Below are 18,793 nucleotides of genomic sequence, written 5' to 3'. Positions count from 1 at the left end.
AAGCTTGCAGAAATTCAAGCGTCGCACGATGAGGAAGAAAACAAAGATGATGATGATGATGAAGCTCAAAACTCGGGAACAGATATTTTTGGACCAGTCAGCGAAGGAGAACAAGAAACAAGAGTGTTGAGAAGAAGTGAGAGACAAACTTCCAGACCAAAATACCTTGAAGATTACGTGATGGTAGCTGAAGAAGAAGGAGAGGTGCTGCTAATGTGTATAAACAACGAACCAAGAAACTTTGTGGAGGCTAGTATGCTAAAAGAATGGATAGACGCGTGCAAGGATGAGATACAGTCCATCGAGAAGAATGAGGTATGGAAACTAGTTGACTTACCAGTTGGAGCTAAACCCATTGGTCTCAGATGGATATTCAAGATAAAACGCAATTCTGATGGATCGATCAATAAGTATAAAGCTCGTCTAGTGGCAAAAGGGTATGTACAACAACAAGGGATCGATTTCGATGAGGTTTTTGCTCCCGTAGCACGCCTTGAAACTATCAGACTACTCATCGGTGTTGCAGCTACGAACGGATGGCAAGTTCACCACCTCGACGTTAAGACGGCCTTCCTTCATGGAGAGTTAAAAGAAATCGTTTATGTTACACAGCCTGAAGGTTTCGAGGTGAAGGGAAGTGAGATAAAGGTATACAAGCTCAACAAAGCATTGTACGGACTGCGACAGGCACCGAGGGCTTGGAACAACAAGTTGAATCGGATACTACTCGAGTTTGGGTTCGAAAAGTGCTCCAAGGAACACTCTGTATACAGGAAAACCGTGGGACAGAGCATTCTCGTCGTGGCTGTTTATGTAGATGACTTGTTCGTGTGTGGAGCACGCGAGAAGATCATTGGAGATTTTAAAAGAGAGATGGGGTCAAAGTTTGATATGAGTGACTTGGGTAAACTAAGTTACTATCTTGGGATTGAAGTTCATCAAGAAGAAGGATATATAAGCCTAAACCAAAGAAGATATGCATTGAAAATCTTAGAAGAGAGTGGGATGAAGAACTGCAATATGACGCACACCCCAATGGAGAATGGTTTGAATCTATCAAAATCTAGTGAAGAAGAAGATGCTGATGCTACAAGGTATAGAAGAGTCATCGGATGCCTAAGGTATCTTATACATACAAGGCCTGATCTCTCATACACGGTGGGAGTTCTAAGCCGATATATGACATCTCCGAAGGTGTCTCACGAAGCAGCAATGAAGCATTGCCTTAGATATCTTCGAGGAACTACGTCACTTGGTCTCACGTTTGCTAGATCATCGCTAGGGATTCCAAAGCTCATTGGGTACAGTGATAGCAGTCACAATGTGGACATAGATGATGGAAGAAGCACTGCAGGTCACATATTCTACTTGGGTGATAACATGATTACGTGGTGCTCAAGTAAGCAGGACACAGTTGCTCTCTCTTCCTGCGAGGCAGAGTTCATGGCTGGAACATAGGCTGCTAAGCAAGCTATATGGCTACAAGAGCTACTAAGTGAAGTCACCAAGCGACCTATCGAGAAAGTACTCATCAGAATTGATAACCAGTCCGCAATTGCTCTTACTAGGAACCCTGTTTTCCATGGCAGAAGCAAACATATACACCGACGTTATCACTTCATAAGGGAGTGCATTGAGAAGGGACAAGTCGATGTTGAGCATGTTTCGGGGGATATGCAAAAGGCTGATATTATGACCAAAGCTCTTGGAAGAATCAAGTTTAGAGAAATGAGAGACCTCATTGGGATGCAAGACATATCGAAAGGAGATTTCAAGTTTAAGGGGGAGATTGTTGGAGTAAGCTTGAAAGAAAAGGAAACTTGAGTTATAAGTTTCTAACCTAATCCTACCGAGTTATGGAAATAGGAATACAAACATATTTAGGAGTCATCTAAATGTATTACCTATAAGGATTAGGAAATATCAATCTCTATATAAGAAGATGTCAAGATGTGACATAGCTTATGAGTTTAGAAATTGAGAGCTTAAGTTTTTGAGTTAGTTTTCTTAAGCATTAATAAAGTGAGTTATACTTTATACATTCTTTGAACTCTAGAGTTTTTAATTCAGATGCTGATATTAACATATCTATATTATATTTACATGAATAATGATTAGTTTTATTAACTAGAATCAGATACCTCGACGGGACAAGAACCATCATCATTCATCAACCTTATTTTTCTCCAAGTCTCTGCCATTCGCTTCTCTGAAAATTTCAGAAAACATAATTGTAACATCCCGAATTGTGATATGTGAAAAAGCTTAAAATTGATTTAACTACTTATGTCACCAAAGTTGATTTACCCTTTCCATCACACATTCGTTTAGAACTCCAGAGTTAAGCGTGCTTGGTCTAGAGTAGTGGAAGGATGAGTGACCTATCGGGAAGTGATTCGTGATATCGTGTGAGTGAGGCCAAAACACGGGGAAAGGTCGGATGGTGATTGCAGGGTCAGTAAACAATGATTCGAGCCCTTGAAAAAATTAACGGACCGATCGTTGGAACGGGATGGGTCCACGGGCCAAGAGAGCGGGCGTGGGTGGCCCGTTAGCCGTGGGCGGTCGGGACGTTATAAGGGGTATCAGAGCTGGTTAGCCATCTTAGTTCTGACCTGAGAGGCGTCTTGAGACTTGTCGTGGGGCGCAACGAGGATGTTGCGTTCATTGAGAGGGGGTGAATGGTAACATCCCGAGTTGTGATATGTGAAAAGGCTTAAGAGAATTGATTTGGCTACCTATGTCACCAAAGTTGACATACCTTTTCCGGAGCACATCCTGAAAGAACTCCAGAGTTAAGCATGTTTGAGCTGGAGTAGTGGAAGGATGGGTGACCTATCGGGAAGTGATTCGCGATAGCGTGCAAGTGAGGCCAAAGCACGGGAAAAAGTCGGGTGGTGATTGCAGGGTCAGTAAACATGAATTTCGAGCCTTTAGAAAAATTAACGGACCGATCGCTGAAACGGGATGGGCCCACGGGCCGAGAGAGCGGGCGTGGGTGGCCCATTAGCTGTGGACGGTCGGGACGTTATAATAATCGTTATATAAGTCTCGTCCTTCTAATCTTTTATTTTTAAATGTGTCAAAATACAGTTTAGAGCATTTCCAGCCCTTCCTTATTTTGCCTCTATTTAGAGTCAAATTCATGCCATTCCTATTCTTTTTTTTTTTATAAAAATAGAAATTGCTATTTGTTTTATAAATAGGAGAAGAAATAGTAAAAATTAGGAAACATATTGTAAACAGTTTTACTTTGAATTTAATACATTTTAGCCTCAGATTTTGTTTATATAGCTCAAAATCAGTTTCAAAATCCCCTCCCCCGATGGTTTTCCCTTTCCTGAAGCGAAGACGGAGAAGCTTTCCTTTTCCCGAGCTCCATCTTCGGTGAGTAACTCCGGCCAATCGTCTTTCACTGCTCCCATCCTCGTTTTTCATCTATCTTCTCCTAGCCGCCGTGTGCTCGTACTTTTCGATTTAAGGTAGTAAATCGAATTGCATGTACGATGCACGTGGACGGCATATCCTCGACGTCTCCCGTACCAGCTGCGTTTCCGGGACGGGGACAGCGTGGGGACGACATGGGGACGTTTCCGAAACGTTTCAGAGAAGATAGGGACGGCAGAGGTTTTTGGGGACGGCGTGGATAGGTTGTGGAAACGTTTCCGAAATGTTTCTTATGTAAAGTCAGTGTCGTTTATCAAAGATATATTATTTAATTTTTTATATGTTTTAGTTTTGGAAAATAATTGAAAAAAAGGAAGCACATCTTATATACACGATTAGGGTTACAAAGTTTTAATCTATCTTCTCTTAATCTTTTTTTTTTTTGCATAACTGTGAATATCATAAATATGAATGTTTAGGTTACAAGAGCCTAGGTTAGTGTTTCCTTGCCAAAAAAGAATAAAAAACAAGGAGAACACATTGAGAGAATTAGGTTGACGTAGTCACCGAATCCATAAGGACATAAGAGAGTTGAATTTTCTCCTATGTCTTCTCGCCGTTAAGGTGTTTCGAATGTCTCGATCAATGGTCTTGAACGTTATCTGCGCTGTGGCGAATCCGTTGAGATGAACCGCTGAGTTCCTCTGTCTCCAGATGTTGTATATTGCTGATTGAGTCACTAGTTCCGAAGCGTTGTGGCCGCTGAGGTAGATGATCTTTTGATCCAGGAGAGGAGCTCGTTCCAACTTAGAATCAGACGGCGGTTTGGGTCCAAGCGAGCGATGATCAGGTTCCAGATAGATATGGAGTAGGCGCAGGAAAGGAACAGGTGATCACGATCTTCGTCAAAACTATTGCAGAGGCAACATGTTTTCTGAACAGTTAATCCCCAGGAAGCAAGTCTAGCCTTAGTTGGTAAACGGTTGAGGTTGGCCATCCACATGTTGAAGGCATGTCTTGGAATTGCACCGCTGAACCATATTAATTTTGACCACTGTTTAGGAGGTGATCTTGGTCTGAGAGCCTCCCATGTTGGCCATCCACAGGTGTATTCTCTTCATCTTCTTTCTCAAGTGTCAATTATCACCTCTAAGGAAAACACAGTAAGTATTGTCACAAACTCTGTTTTGTTTTGTCAAACTCTGTTTTATTTACGTATGTGTTTTTGGTTTGTTTTCATGTAAGAAAAAGAAAACAATATTGGTATTAGACAATATTTGGTTTGTTTCATGTACGCATGTGTTTTTTGGTTTGTACGTAAAAGAACAGTATTAGACAAGAAAACAAACTCTGCTTTTTGGACGAATTATATGCTTCTCAAGCTTCTTACGTATGTCGGTATATGTGTTGTTTCTGTTTTGTCTATATACAAGTTTCTCACAGTATTTTTTTTTCAGGTTAATCATATTAGTTATGACTTCTCAAGGATCAAGTGATAATATTGAAAATGCTTCCGAAGAAGCTCCATTATGGAACTACGTGACTAAATTGGAGAAATCAGGAGCAAAAGGAAGCACTTGGAAATTTAAGTGCAATATTTGCAATAAAGATCGACAAGGCTCGTATTCCAGAATTAGAGCTCATCTACTTGGAATTAAAAATCAAGGTATTGCTATATGTAAGAAAGCAACAAGGAGTCAAAAAGCTGAAATGCAAAAGTTGGAAGATGAGTTCGAGAAGAAGATAAACGAGTGTGGTTCTCGAGCAGTTCCACTGCCTTGTGAAAGTAGTGAAACCAATCCTGCTTCAAAGAAAAGAAAGTCTGCTGATTCTGCAATTGTTAGAGCTTTTGGTATTGAAGTCAGGGATCAACTGGATCAATAAATTGCAAGAATGTTCTTCAGTGGAGGTGTGCCGTTTAACCTTGCAAGAAACCCACATTATCATAGGTCTTACCAGTTTGCTGCTGAAAACAAGATTGATGGTTATGTGCCCCCTGGTTACAATAAGCTTAGAACTATGTTGCTTCAGAAAGAGAGAAACAATGTTGAAAGATTATTAGTTCCATTTAAGTCAACATGGAAAGAAAGAAGGGTCACGATTGTGCAGATGGTTGGAGCGATCCTACTAGAAAAACTTTGATTAATTTCATTGCTACTTCTGGAAGTGGTCCTATATTTCTCAAGGGTGTGAACTGTTTTGGAGAAGTGAAAGATAGATTCTTCATCTCTGGTCTCTGGTCTTATGAAGGAGGTTATCAATGAAGTGGGCCATCAAAACGTTGTGCAAATCATCACTGATAATGCAGCAAATTGTAAGGCTGCTGGAGAGATTATTGAGAGTACGTTTCCTCATATTTATTGGACACCATGTGTGGTTCACACCCTTAATCTTGCTTTGAAGAACATTTGCGCAGAAAATAATGTGGAGAAGAATGAAGCAACATATTGAGAATGCAGCTGGATAACTGATGTTCATGGAGATGTACTTGCAATAAAACATTTCATCATGAACCACAACATGAGACTAGCCATCTTTAGTAAGTTCTATCCTCTCAAATTGCTTGCAGTTGCCGATACACGTTTTGCTTCTATCATTGTGATGGTTAAGAGACTGAAGATCATCAAAAGAGGTCTTGAAGCTATGGTCATAAGTGAGGAGTGGTCTACTTACAGAGAAGCTGATGTGGGGAAAGCAACACTACAAGAAAACATAATCTTAACGAGGGCGGTTTTCCTCGTTATTTCGTCGTAAAAGAGGCTTTACGACGAAATAGCGAGGAAACGCGTTTGCTCGTTACACGTCCGTCGTAACACATATTTCCTCGCTAATTCGTCGTAACTTAGCGAGGAATATATTTCGTCGTAAAGACGAAGTAGAACGATTCGTCGTAAAGACGTCGCTACAATTCCTCGTAAGGACGTCGCTACAATTCCTCGTAAATAACTCGAAAACAGTTCCTCGTAATCTACACGTAAATACCTTGAAAGATTTTCCTCGCAAAATACACGTAACAACCACGAAATGATTTCCTCGTAAAATGGTCGTAAACATTTCCTCGTTATTTCCTCGTAAATACTTCCTCGTAAAATACTCGTAAACTGTTTCTCGTCATTTCCTCGTAAGATTTCCACGTAAAGAGGTCGTACATTAGCTACGAATTTACTTCGTTTTTATTATTTTACAGAATTTTAAAATATAATAAAAAAATAATTAAAATTATTTAATTTAATAATAAATTAAAATTCAAAATAAAAATAAATTCATATGAAAATATTTTATAAATAAATAAGTTTTGAATTTATATAATACAACAACAAAAAAAAACTAAGGGTCGTTCATCGCCCGGTAGAATTCATCACTCCTCCTCGTAACATCCGCCTCGTTATGTACGTCGCCGGATGACTCGCCATGAATGGGATGTTGTTGTCGCATGTTCCTCAACATGGACTCCCATTCCGGATTTGTGGCCGCAATAACGTCTAAGAAGCCCTCGACTCCACCCATACGAGATTTTGTCGCGGTCAACTCGTTACGCAGCTGAGCGGACTCTCTACGCAGCTCCGTGACTTCATCATCCCGTCGCTGACCATAAGACGATGTCGCTCTCGGAACATCGTTGACGGAACCAATACCCAATGTCCGTCCCTTTTTTTTAGGGACAACCTTAAAAACAAAAAAATAAATATTGTAAGTAAATATTTAAAGTTAAATTAAATGAATAATTAAAAATTAATTTTTTTGAAAATTTACCTCCTCGTAAATCTTATCCACTTCAAGTGTGGATAAGGTGACGGGTAATCCGTCGGTAGACTGCTGGGTCAGCTGAGTCTGGCGGTCTTCAACCCGAGCAACTACGTCGTTGTAGATTTGCTCGGACTTGCCATCTACAAATACGCCCGCCTTGTTCTTGTGGGTCCTCTCGTAAAGTTCCATAAGAGACGGGAGATGTCCCGTCTCTTTGGCCTAAAAAACAGTTAAGAAAGTTAGAATAAATTAATATAATTATTAAAAAAATTATTTAATAAAATATTTAATTACCATTTCCAAACGGACACCGGCGTGGGGTTTTTGGCCCGTAGTGTGAAGCATCGGCCCGTTCCCGTGCTCATCGACCGTGTTACGGGAGTTAGAGCAAGCCTGGGCGATTCTAATCGAATCAGGAAGGCGCCAATAACGGATGAGGCCATCCCACACGTCCGTGGTGAGCTCAGCGGGTTTGCCACGCTCATACCCCTTCACGATCCAGTCACCCTTCCAGTTGGAGACCGTGTCCAACAAGCGAACTTTCGCTTTCGCGTTAAACTTCTTCCTCACCCTCTCAGTGATCCCCAAAGCCCAATTATATTTTTGCTGTTGGAAAAAATAAATTAACAATTAGTTTTTTAGAAAGTATATATATAAATCATGAAAAAATTAAAAAATATATAATTAATTAATAGAAACTTACAGCGTAAATTTTGAACCACGTCTTTCTGACGTAGTGAGGCGTCTTACTCCAGTTTGGATGTGCCATGGAGAAGTAACCCTTGATCGTGTCGGTTACGTCCGATGCAAGACATCCGTCAACCCCCCACCTGGAAAATACAAATTTAAAATATAAATTATTTTTTAATGTTATAAAAGATATTTAAACGAATTAAAAAAATTAATGCAACATACCACAACGTTCCGTCCGGTCGGTCTGGGTCGATGACTGGTAAACCTTCTCTGCCTGGCAGACTGAGAATGTCCTCTACCGTGTACTGCGAGTAAGGAGCACTCGGAGGCACCATCAGATCAGGATGAATATCAGCGACCATCGGAGGTGCCATCGGAGGAGGCACAGGAGGAGGCATCGGAGGAGGCACATGAGGAGCCGATGGTGCACTAGAAGAAGTAGACCCAGAGACTCTCTGAGTGTACTGAGTCTCGGGGACAGTCTCCTGGCCCGAAGAACTGGGAGCGGAAGAAGAGGCCGGGTCTAAACGACTACCCGGCTCACCGAAGATCTCTCTGTAATGGGCAGTAAGTCTTCCTTTTCGAACCTGGAAAAAAAAATGAAATTTTTAAAATTAACATCAACAATATATTTTCCAACATTATCCACCTAATCAACACTAAATAACATAAAATCCGCAAACCTATCTAAATTCCCTATACTAACCACCTAATATATCCTAAACTAACCAAATTAGAGAGGAATCAGAGAGGCTTACCATTGCTACGAAATGGAGAGGAAGTAGAGAGGAAGTAGAGAGGAAAGAAAGAGTGAGCGGTCGGGTGTATATATAAGATTACATATCGTCGCAAATTCGTCGTAAATTTACGACGAAATAGCGAGCAGTTACAAAGGCCCGTGTTTTTTTTTACGAGGAAATGGCGAGGAATCACAAAGGCCCGTGTTTTTCTTTACGTGTACTTTACGACGATTTTGCTTACGTGGAATTAACGTGATTTATGTTTAAATCTTTTTACGTGGTCTTTACGACGATTTCATCCTACGTGGAATTAACGAGGGTTATGTTTAAATCCCTAGAACCCCAAACCCGAAACCCGAAACCCCAAACCCCAAACCCCAAACCCCAAACCCGAAACCCCAAACCCGAAACCCGAAACCCCAACCCCGAAACCCGAAACCCCAAACCCGAAACCCGAAACCCCAAACCCCATATTCCTTATTTTCTACTTCATATATTCCAAACCCCCATCTTTAATTTTCTACTTCATATATTCCAAACCCCAAACCCGAAACCCGAAACCCGAAACCCGAAACCCGAAACCACAACCCCGAAACCCGAAACCCGAAACCCAAAACCTGAAACCCCAAACCCGAAACCCGAAACTCGAAACCCCAAACCCGAAACCCCAACCCCGAAACCCGAAACCCGAAACCCGAAACCCCAAACCCGGAACCCGAAACCCCAAACCCGAAACCCCAAACCCGAAACCCGAAACCCAAATCCCCATCTTTAATTTTCTACTTCATATATTCCAAACCCCCATCTTTAATTTTCTACTTCATATATCCCTAGAACCCCAAACCCGAAACCTGAAACCCGAAACCCCAAACCCCAAACCCGAAACCTGAAACCCGAAACCCAAACCCCAAACCCCATATTCCTTATTTTCTACTTCATATATTCCAAACCCCCATCTTTAATTTTCTACTTCATATATTCCAAACCCCATATTTAATTTTAGGTTTCGTCGTTATTTCCTCGTTGTCTTACGTTGACTTTACGACGATTTTATGCTACGTGGACTTTACGACGATTTCATCCTACGTGGACTTTACGACGATTTTATGCTACGTGGACTTTACGACGATTTCATCCTGCGTGGACTTTACGACGATTTCATCCTACGTGGACTTTACGACGATTTGTGCTTACGTGGAATTAACGAGTGTTATGTTTAAATCCCTAGAATCAGAAACCCGAAACCCGAAACCCCAACCCCCAAACCCCAAACCCCATATTCCTTATTTTCTACTTCATATATTCCAAACCCCCATCTTTAATTTTCTACTTCATATATTCCAAACCCCAAACCCGAAACCCGAAACCCGAAACCCGAAACCCGAAACCCCAACCCCGAAACCCGAAACCCAAAACCCGAAACCCCAACCCGAAACCCGAAACTCGAAACCCCAAACCCGAAACCCCAACCCCGAAACCCGAAACCCGAAACCCGAAACCCGAAACCCGAAACCCCAAACCCGAAACCCCAAACCCGAAACCCGAAACCCCAAACCCGAAACCCGAAATCCAAATCCCCATCTTTAATTTTCTACTTCATATATTCCAAACCCCCATCTTTAATTTTCTACTTCATATATCCCTAGAACCCCAAACCCCATATTTAATTTTAGGTTTCGTCGTTATTTCCTCGTTGTCTTACGTGGACTTTACGACGATTTAATCCTGCGTGGACTTTACGACGATTTCATCCTACGTGGACTTTACGACGATTTCATCCTGCGTGGACTTTACGACGATTTGTGCTTACGTGGAATTAACGAGTGTTATGTTTAAATCCCTAGAATCAGAAACCCGAAACCCGAAACCCGAAACCCCAACCCCCAAACCCCATACCCTAAACCCGAAACCCCAAACCCGAAACCCGAAACCCCAAACCCGAAACCCCAAACCCGAAACCCGAAACCCGAAACCCAAACCCCCATCTTTAATTTTCTACTTCATATATTCCAAACCCCCATCTTTAATTTTCTACTTCATATATCCCTAGAACCCCAAACCCCGAAACCCGAAAGCCCAAACCCGAAACCCAAAACCCAAAACCCGAAACCAAAAACCCGAAACCCCATATTCCTTATTTTCTACTTCATATATTCCAAACTCCATCTTTATTTCCATTCCAAACCACAATATCCCACATTTGCTTATTCATAAAACAAACTCCCAGCATTACCTTATTCATAAAACAAACCCCACATTATCTTATTCATAAAACAAACTCCCTCATCTTATTCATAAAACAAATACATCAATCGGATACATCGACATTCTCGTCATCACTAGAAACATCATCATTTTCATTAAACTCGTCTTCAACAGCTTCGTCTGTGGCATCATCGGTAAGATCTTCGTACTCGTGATTATGCGGATCAATGAGAAGGATGTCATCAATTTCTTGTTCAGGTTCCTCGACTTCATTTATCTGTTCTTCTTGCAATGGTGGTTCTTCTCCACTGATGATTCGTCCTCGAGGTGTAACTTTGATCACTGCTAACCAATTTATACCTGAATCTCTCATCCGAGGGTATGGAAGGAAGCTAACTTGGTCTGCTTGTGAAGCTAAGATGAAAGGCTCGAATTTGTTGTACCTTCGTCCACCGTTGACATCAACTACACCGAATTTGTTAGACCGAACACCTCTGTTGACGACGGGGTCGAACCATTCACATTTGAAGAGGACGCATTTCAGCTTCAGTATCCCTGGAAATTCGACTTCAATAATCTCCGTCAAGATCCCGTAGAAATCTGTTTCCCCTTTCACACATATTCCATAGTTACTGGTCGCCCGCTGTCTACCATAGTCATATGTATGAAAAGTATAGCCTCGTGTGAAATACATCTGTGATGTGGTGACCTTTACAAGTGGAGATTGAATTACTTCGTGTAACCACTTAGGATAATCTGCATCGTCGTCGTCATAATCAACCTGCAAAAATAAAGAGAATGTTAATGAAATACAGATAATGTATGAAAAAAAGTTTTAGTTAGTACCTGATTCCGCAACCACTTAATGAAGTGTTGATCTTTCCTTTTGTCTACGTCACTTGTGGATATACCAGGAAATGTTTCTTCGACTTGAGAAACAAATAGGCTGTAAAATCACATTTTATAGGAATGAATCTCTCGCAATTATACAATTAATTATACTTATATGTGTTTCGAAGTGTCAATATATGTTACCTTTCAAAATAACGCATCAATGGATCTTCGCAATTGAGTAGAATATAGGTGTGTGCACTATGAGCGTCTTCTTCACTCGACCACCAAACCTCTTTACACTTCCCACCGAGTCGCCCAATCTGGCTAAAGATGTCTGGAACACCAGCAACTGCATATGTTGGCGCAACACCACCATCATCATATCTTCTTGGAGCTCTTCTCCGTGTACGTACTTTTGACGCAAAGTAGTACGATGTGAAGTGAGAAACTTCTTCCGTCAAACTTCCAGCAATTATAGAACCTTCAACTTTGGCGAGGTTCTTTGCTTTTCCCTTCAAATATTTCATGGCTCGCTCATACTGATACATCCATCCGTAATGTACAGGTCCACGAAGCAATGCCTCATATGGGAGGTGGACAGCTAGATGCTCCATGACGTCAAAAAATCCGGGAGGAAATATCTTCTCCAAGTTGCACAATAAGATGGGAATGTTCTCCTGAAGCTGTTCCACAACTTCTTCTTTAAGAGTGCGTGTGCTCAGATCCCTGAAAAATGCTCCAATGCCTTTTATATTCAAAAAAAAATTAAACACATTGTTAGTCATATATTATTTTGTAAATTATTGTGATATAATACACTACGTACCTGCAAGTGCTTCATGTACGTTTGTTGGAAGTAGCTCCGCAAATGCAAAGGGCAGTAGTCGTTGCATAAATACATGACAATCATGACTCTTCATCCCGGAGAACTTTTGACCCTTTTCAACACATCTAGAGAGATTCGAAACATACCCATCGGGGAACTTCACTTCTGATGCCACCCAGTTGAACAACACCGACTTTTTTTCTGAAGATAATCTGAATATCGGAACGGGAACTTGTCCATTGCTTTTAATATGTAACTCGCTTCTTGAGCAAATATCCGGCAAGTCCAACCTCGATTTTATGTTGTCTTTTGTCTTCCCTGGGACATTCAATATTGTATTCATGATGTTCTCAAAGAAATTCTTCTCTATATGCATCACATCGAGGTTGTGGCGCAGAAGAAGATCCTTCCAATATGGCAACTCCCAAAATATACTCTTCTTGTGCCAGTTGTGATGAACACCGTAAGAATCTGGCATATTACGAGGGACATGCCAATTACCACCCCAACGAACTGTTTCGTTAGCTCCGTAGTAGTCGATTTGCGCTTCAATTTGTTCTCCAGTTAGATATGGAGGAGGAGTGTCTCTCACAACCCTTTTGTGCCTAAACAAATTCTTGTTTCTTCGGTAAGGATGGCCAATGGGAAGAAATCGACGGTGACAATCAAACCAACTTGTCTTCCTACCATTCTTCAGTTGAAACGCATCTGTCGTTCCATTACAATATGGACAAGCTAATCTCCCATGTGTAGTCCATCCAGACAACATCCCATAGGCAGGGAAATCACTTATGGTCCACAAAAGCATCGCTCGCATCGTAAAATTCGTCTTCGTTGAACAGTCATACGTCCTCACCCCTGTTGACCACAAATCCTTCAACTCTTTTATCAGTGGTTGTAGGAAAACATCCAGGGACCTTTTTGGATGGTTCGGACCAGGTATTAATATGGTCAAGAATAGTAACTCCCGTTGCATGCACATCTCCGGTGGCAGGTTGTATGGAGTAAGAAAGACTGGCCACAATGAATATTGTCTCCCTGACATTCCGAACGGACTAAATCCATCTGTGCATAATCCGAGATACACATTCCGGATATTGCTAGCGAAATCTGGATGTACTTTGTTGAAATGTTTCCAGGCTCTTGCATCTGATGGATGAGTCATCTCACCATCCGTCTGAGTATGCTCGGCATGCCATCTCATCTTTCCAGCAGTCTGCTCTGATTGATACAATCTTTTCAATCTGTCTGTAATTGGTAGGTACCACATCCTTTGGTACGGTACCCTATTACGTCCCCGTCCTTGCGGCTTGAATCGTGGCTTCTTGCAGAATCGACATTCTTCTAGCTTCTCATCATCTCCCCAATAGATCATGCAGTTGTCGATGCAAACATCTATCATCTCCGAAGGCAACCCAAGACTATAAACCAGTTTCTGAATCTCATAATAAGAATCAGCAGACACATTGTCTTCCGGCAAATACTCTTTAAACAAGTCCGCCCATTCGTTCATGCAACTTTCAGGTAGATTGTGATCAGTTTTAATATTCATCATTCTAGCAGCTAACGACAATTTAGAGAGACCTTCTCTACAACCACTGTAAAGTGGTTGATTCGCCGCGTTTAACATTTCGTAAAACTTTTTTGCATCTATATTAGGTTCTTCATCTCCATCATGAGCTACGAATGCATCAGCTACCATATCATGAACCCTATCATAATCTACCATCTCCTCTTGCTGGTAACTATGTTCATTATGCAAATGATGATCAACCGGTTCTTTTTCCTGAAAATTGCTATTACTACTACTAGCTTCATTCTGATCATAATTAAAACCTTCTCCATGTTGAAACCAGATATAGTAATTTGCCGTGAAACCTCTATTTATTAAATGCTTCCAAACATTTTCACGGTTTGCCAGTTTCGAATTGTTGCATTTCCGACAAGGACAGAACATCTTACCACTTTCTTGGGCGAGCGGTGTTGAATCTGCTTGATGCATAAATGTCTCCAGACCCGCAAGGTATTCTTTCGTCACTCTCCCGTTAGCATCTCTATGCATATACATCCACTTCCGCAACTCGTAAATATTCCCGGAGCCAGCCATTTTTTTTTCTTTCACGTTTTTTGTTGTTGGTGTGTTTAAAATGATGTTTAAACATCCATATTTATAGGAAAATTCGAATCTGGTAGTTGTAATTTTGCTATGAATTTACGACGAAAATTAATTAGGTGGGCAAAAAAAACGTGTAACACCTATAAAGTTGGTGGATTCAAAAATTTCCTCGCTAAATACACGTAAGCTATTCCCTCGTAAATACCACGCAAAGTTTACGTCGTATTTACGAGGAAATAGTTTTTCCTCGTAAAATACTCGTAAAGTTACATCCACTTTACGACGAAACAGTTTTGTCGTTACGTTACGAGGAAATAACGATGACTTTAGTTTTTCACGTAAATTCGTCGTAAACTCGACGCAAATTTACGAGGATTTTTTTTCGTCGTTAATTTTCGTCGTTAAGCATGTGTTTTCTTGTAGTGCAACTTTCGTGAAGGGTATGATTCTTAGTGATGAATGGTGGGAGAAGGTGTCATACATTATTTATTTCACAAGACCTATATATGAGATGATAAGGTTTTGTGACACTGACAAACCTAGTCTTCATTTGATATATGAGATGTGGGATTCTATGATTGAGAAGGTGAAGTATGAGATCTATAAGAAAGAAAAACGTCCATTGATTGAAGTTAGTCCTTTCTACAAGGTTGTTTATCAGATTTTAGTGGAACGTTGGGCAAAAAACAACACTCCTTTGCATTGTCTAGCTCACTCTTTAAATCCAAGGTATATGATTTTAAACTATATGGTTTTTTCTTTCTTTTTGTTTCGTTGCCTCATATAAAACATGTTTTTTTATTGTGGATTTTATAGTATGAATGGCTAAGTGAAGATTCTGCAAGACTTGGTCCACACAGAGATCCAGACGTCTCCAGTGAGAGAATGAAGTGTTTTCGAAGATTGTTTCCGAGTACTGATTATCATCTTAAGGTTATAGATGAATATGCTTTGTTCTCCATGAGAACTGGTCTTTGTAAGGATTTGACATGTATTTCGGTGATGTTTACTATGGAACCCAAGAAATGGTGGGCTAACTTTGGTGCCAAATTCCTTTTCTACAGACTTTGGCTTTTAAGTTGCTTGGACAGCCTAGTTCATCTTATGTGCTCAGCGTAATTGGAGTACTTGCTCATTCATTCATTCACTTAGAAGGAATTAGTTGAATCCAAGTCGTGCTCAAGATCTAGTTTTTATCCACAACAGTTTACGTTTCTTATCAAGGAATTCCGAGCAATACGAAGAAGAAAAGACAAAGATGTGGGATGTTGGTGGAGATGATTTCTATTCTATGGAAGATGTGGGATATTTGGAGTTTGCAAATCTTTCACTAGATGAGCCAGATTTGGAGAACAGATCGATCAATGATTAGTTTATTTTTTTATTTTACTTAAGATATTATACTATTATAGTGATATTTTATTTTACTTAAGATGTTATCTTGATGTTTTATTTTACTTAAGATGCTATTTTGGTGTTTTATTTTATATGAGAATTATGATTTTTTTTTTGACATCATGAGAATTATGATTTGGTTTAAATATTTATTGATATTAGGGCTGGGCAAAAAACGCGGATCCAAAGAACCGAACCGAACCCGATCCAAAAAATAGTACCAAACCCGAACCAAAATTGATTAAATATCCGAACGGATTCAAAATTTTGGTATCTAAAGAACCGAAACCGAACCCGACCCGAACCGAAGTATCTCGGGTACCCGAATGTAACTGAAATAGATTTATATACCTAAATATATTACTTTTTTTTAGATTTAATATATATTAAAAACATCCAAAATATTTAAGATACTTTAAAGTTGTCTAAAATACTTGAAAATATACATAAATAGTCAAAAGTAAATGTCTAAAATAGCTAAAATATATTCAAAACACCAAAATACTTGAAATATCTATTGATTTTCTATCCAAATATTTAAATCAAACCAATTTATATGTTAATTTTAGGTATTTTGACATATATTATACAAATTTATATGTAATATATCATTTTGATTTATAGATTTTGAGAAATTTTAAGCATATAATGAATATTAAAATTTTAAAAATAATTTAAATGGGTTATCCGAACCCGAACCGAACCCGCAAAGATCCGAACCGAACCCGAACCAAAATTTAAAAATACCCGAATGAGGCTGAAATCTTTAAACCCGAAAACCCGAAACCCGATTAGATCCGAACCGAACCCGAATGGATACCCGAACGCCCACCCCTAATTGATATATATATATTTCTAGAGGTACCCATGCCGTACCCGTATCCACAAATTTTAAGTTTAGCCGTTTCATGTCTCCGCCCCGTCCCGTATCCAGTACCGGTCCGGACCTAAATGGCGCCTAAAACATACTAAAAAAATGCTGCCCTTTAAATAAAATTATTTAATATTTAAATTTATAATTAAAATAAAAATATTATTGAAAACTAATTTGTTACCAAAGAACAAAAAAATATCAATACATTATTCATGAAACCAGAGAGAGTTTTTATCTTTGTTTATATTTCAATTTTTCTTTTCAAAAATAATAGAACTTACAAAAAAAAAGAGGAAAAGAAACCTAGAACCAAAGAAAATAAATTTTAAAAGGTAAAGTTTTCTTGTGTAATTCAAGGAAAATATAGATACACTTCAGGATGGTAGAGAAAAGGTATCAATGATAGAAAGGTAGTAATAGAACAAAAGGAAATAATTAGGTTTGGATTAACTTATTTGTTTTATATTACATAAAAGTAAGTTAAAGTTGTTAGTTGAGCACGTGTTTGGCTAAGATCGGATGTTTAATATTTTTAATGATTATCATATTAAAAACGAAAAATAAAAAAAGAAGAAGAAGGTGAGGGTCGAAGACTGGATTCCTTAGGTATTAATGCATGGGAACACACCACTAAACCAAAGCATCATACCTTATAGTTGGCGCCCCAAAATATATATAACCCCTGGCGCCTAAAGCCCTTGCTTTACGGGCTTAAGCCCAGGGCCGGCCCTGCCCGTATCCCTCCTTGTGCATCATAGGACTTCCGGCTGCTTAAACACAACATGATCAAACTTGCCACTTACTAATTTGGCTTCAGCATCGAGTTTTTTGGTTCGGAGATTCCTTGGAAAGAGTTTGCATCTATCACGATGCCTTCTCAAACCACTTGTTCCATGCCCGTGGGAACTCCATGCATAGTCATTCTTACAATAATTGCATTTAGCTTTCTCCTCACCATTAGAATTTCGAATCTTAGTAAAATGGGGCCATACATCAGACCACATTGCCTACCCTCCTTCTCGTTCTCCATCTCCTTCTCCAGCTCGTTCTCTTCAAATTCACCTTCCGAATCAAGCTGCTCCTCTTGAATCTTCTTCTTTTTCTTACCATTGCTTTGTGTCAGCCTGGAACTCTTTCTCCCCCCACGGATGGTAAAATGAATAGATTTGGTTTTGGTTTTCCTTTTAGTGGCCGTAGAAGAGGATCCAATGCCACCGTCTAGAGTAGACTGTATCATTGGTTTTTTTGATTTCAAGGCTTGCCCGATTCCGCAGGTGGATTGTTTGCACAGAGTAATAGCTTGGGTTGGTGGAGGAGTGATTTCAACATCACTATCATCTTCATCATCAGCAACCTCAATAAGCCTTCTTTTTCTTCTGTGTTTCTTTTTTTTCCATCAGATGAACCAGAACCATCATCAGCCTCGTCAGCTGCCAAAAGAACTCCAATGAGTCGCTGACTCTCTAAATCCATTGTATTCAACGGCGTAAAATTTGGATCGAAACTTGAATCATCATCTGTCATCTCTTTCTCTCTTCTTCGTTAGGTTTAGTTTCTGGTTGTTTCTTTTTGGCTTTGGTCGTGAAAGCCGTAAAGCCGTAAACTGTTTAGGTAATATTGTTTTAGGATTTTGTTTGTATTTTTATGTAATTTTAAAAATCATACCAATTATTTACTTATTTCCCATTGGTCAGAGACTTATGCATTATAAGAAATTTTTATTATCTAAATTATTAGACTAAAAGATCAAGTCTCATAACGTAAACTGTTTAGGTAAAATTGCACTCTTCGTACTTTTTTCTTAAACATTGCACTCGTCTACAAGAAGAATTCTTCTTTCTCCCAAGGGCTAGTCCTTTAGCTAATCCTTGTCTTACACGGTTACACCTAGCTTCATCGAGCCCTAAAGTGCAGCTGAGAATTTGGCAATCAACTTAGTCTCACTGCCGAATGCGTAGACAGTTCGCACCAAAGAG

Source organism: Brassica napus, chromosome C1, assembly GCF_020379485.1.
Source record: "Brassica napus cultivar Da-Ae chromosome C1, Da-Ae, whole genome shotgun sequence".
Lineage (NCBI taxonomy): Eukaryota > Viridiplantae > Streptophyta > Magnoliopsida > Brassicales > Brassicaceae > Brassica > Brassica napus.
The sequence above is the reverse complement of the archived record's forward strand: the minus strand, read 5'-3'. Positions refer to the sequence as shown.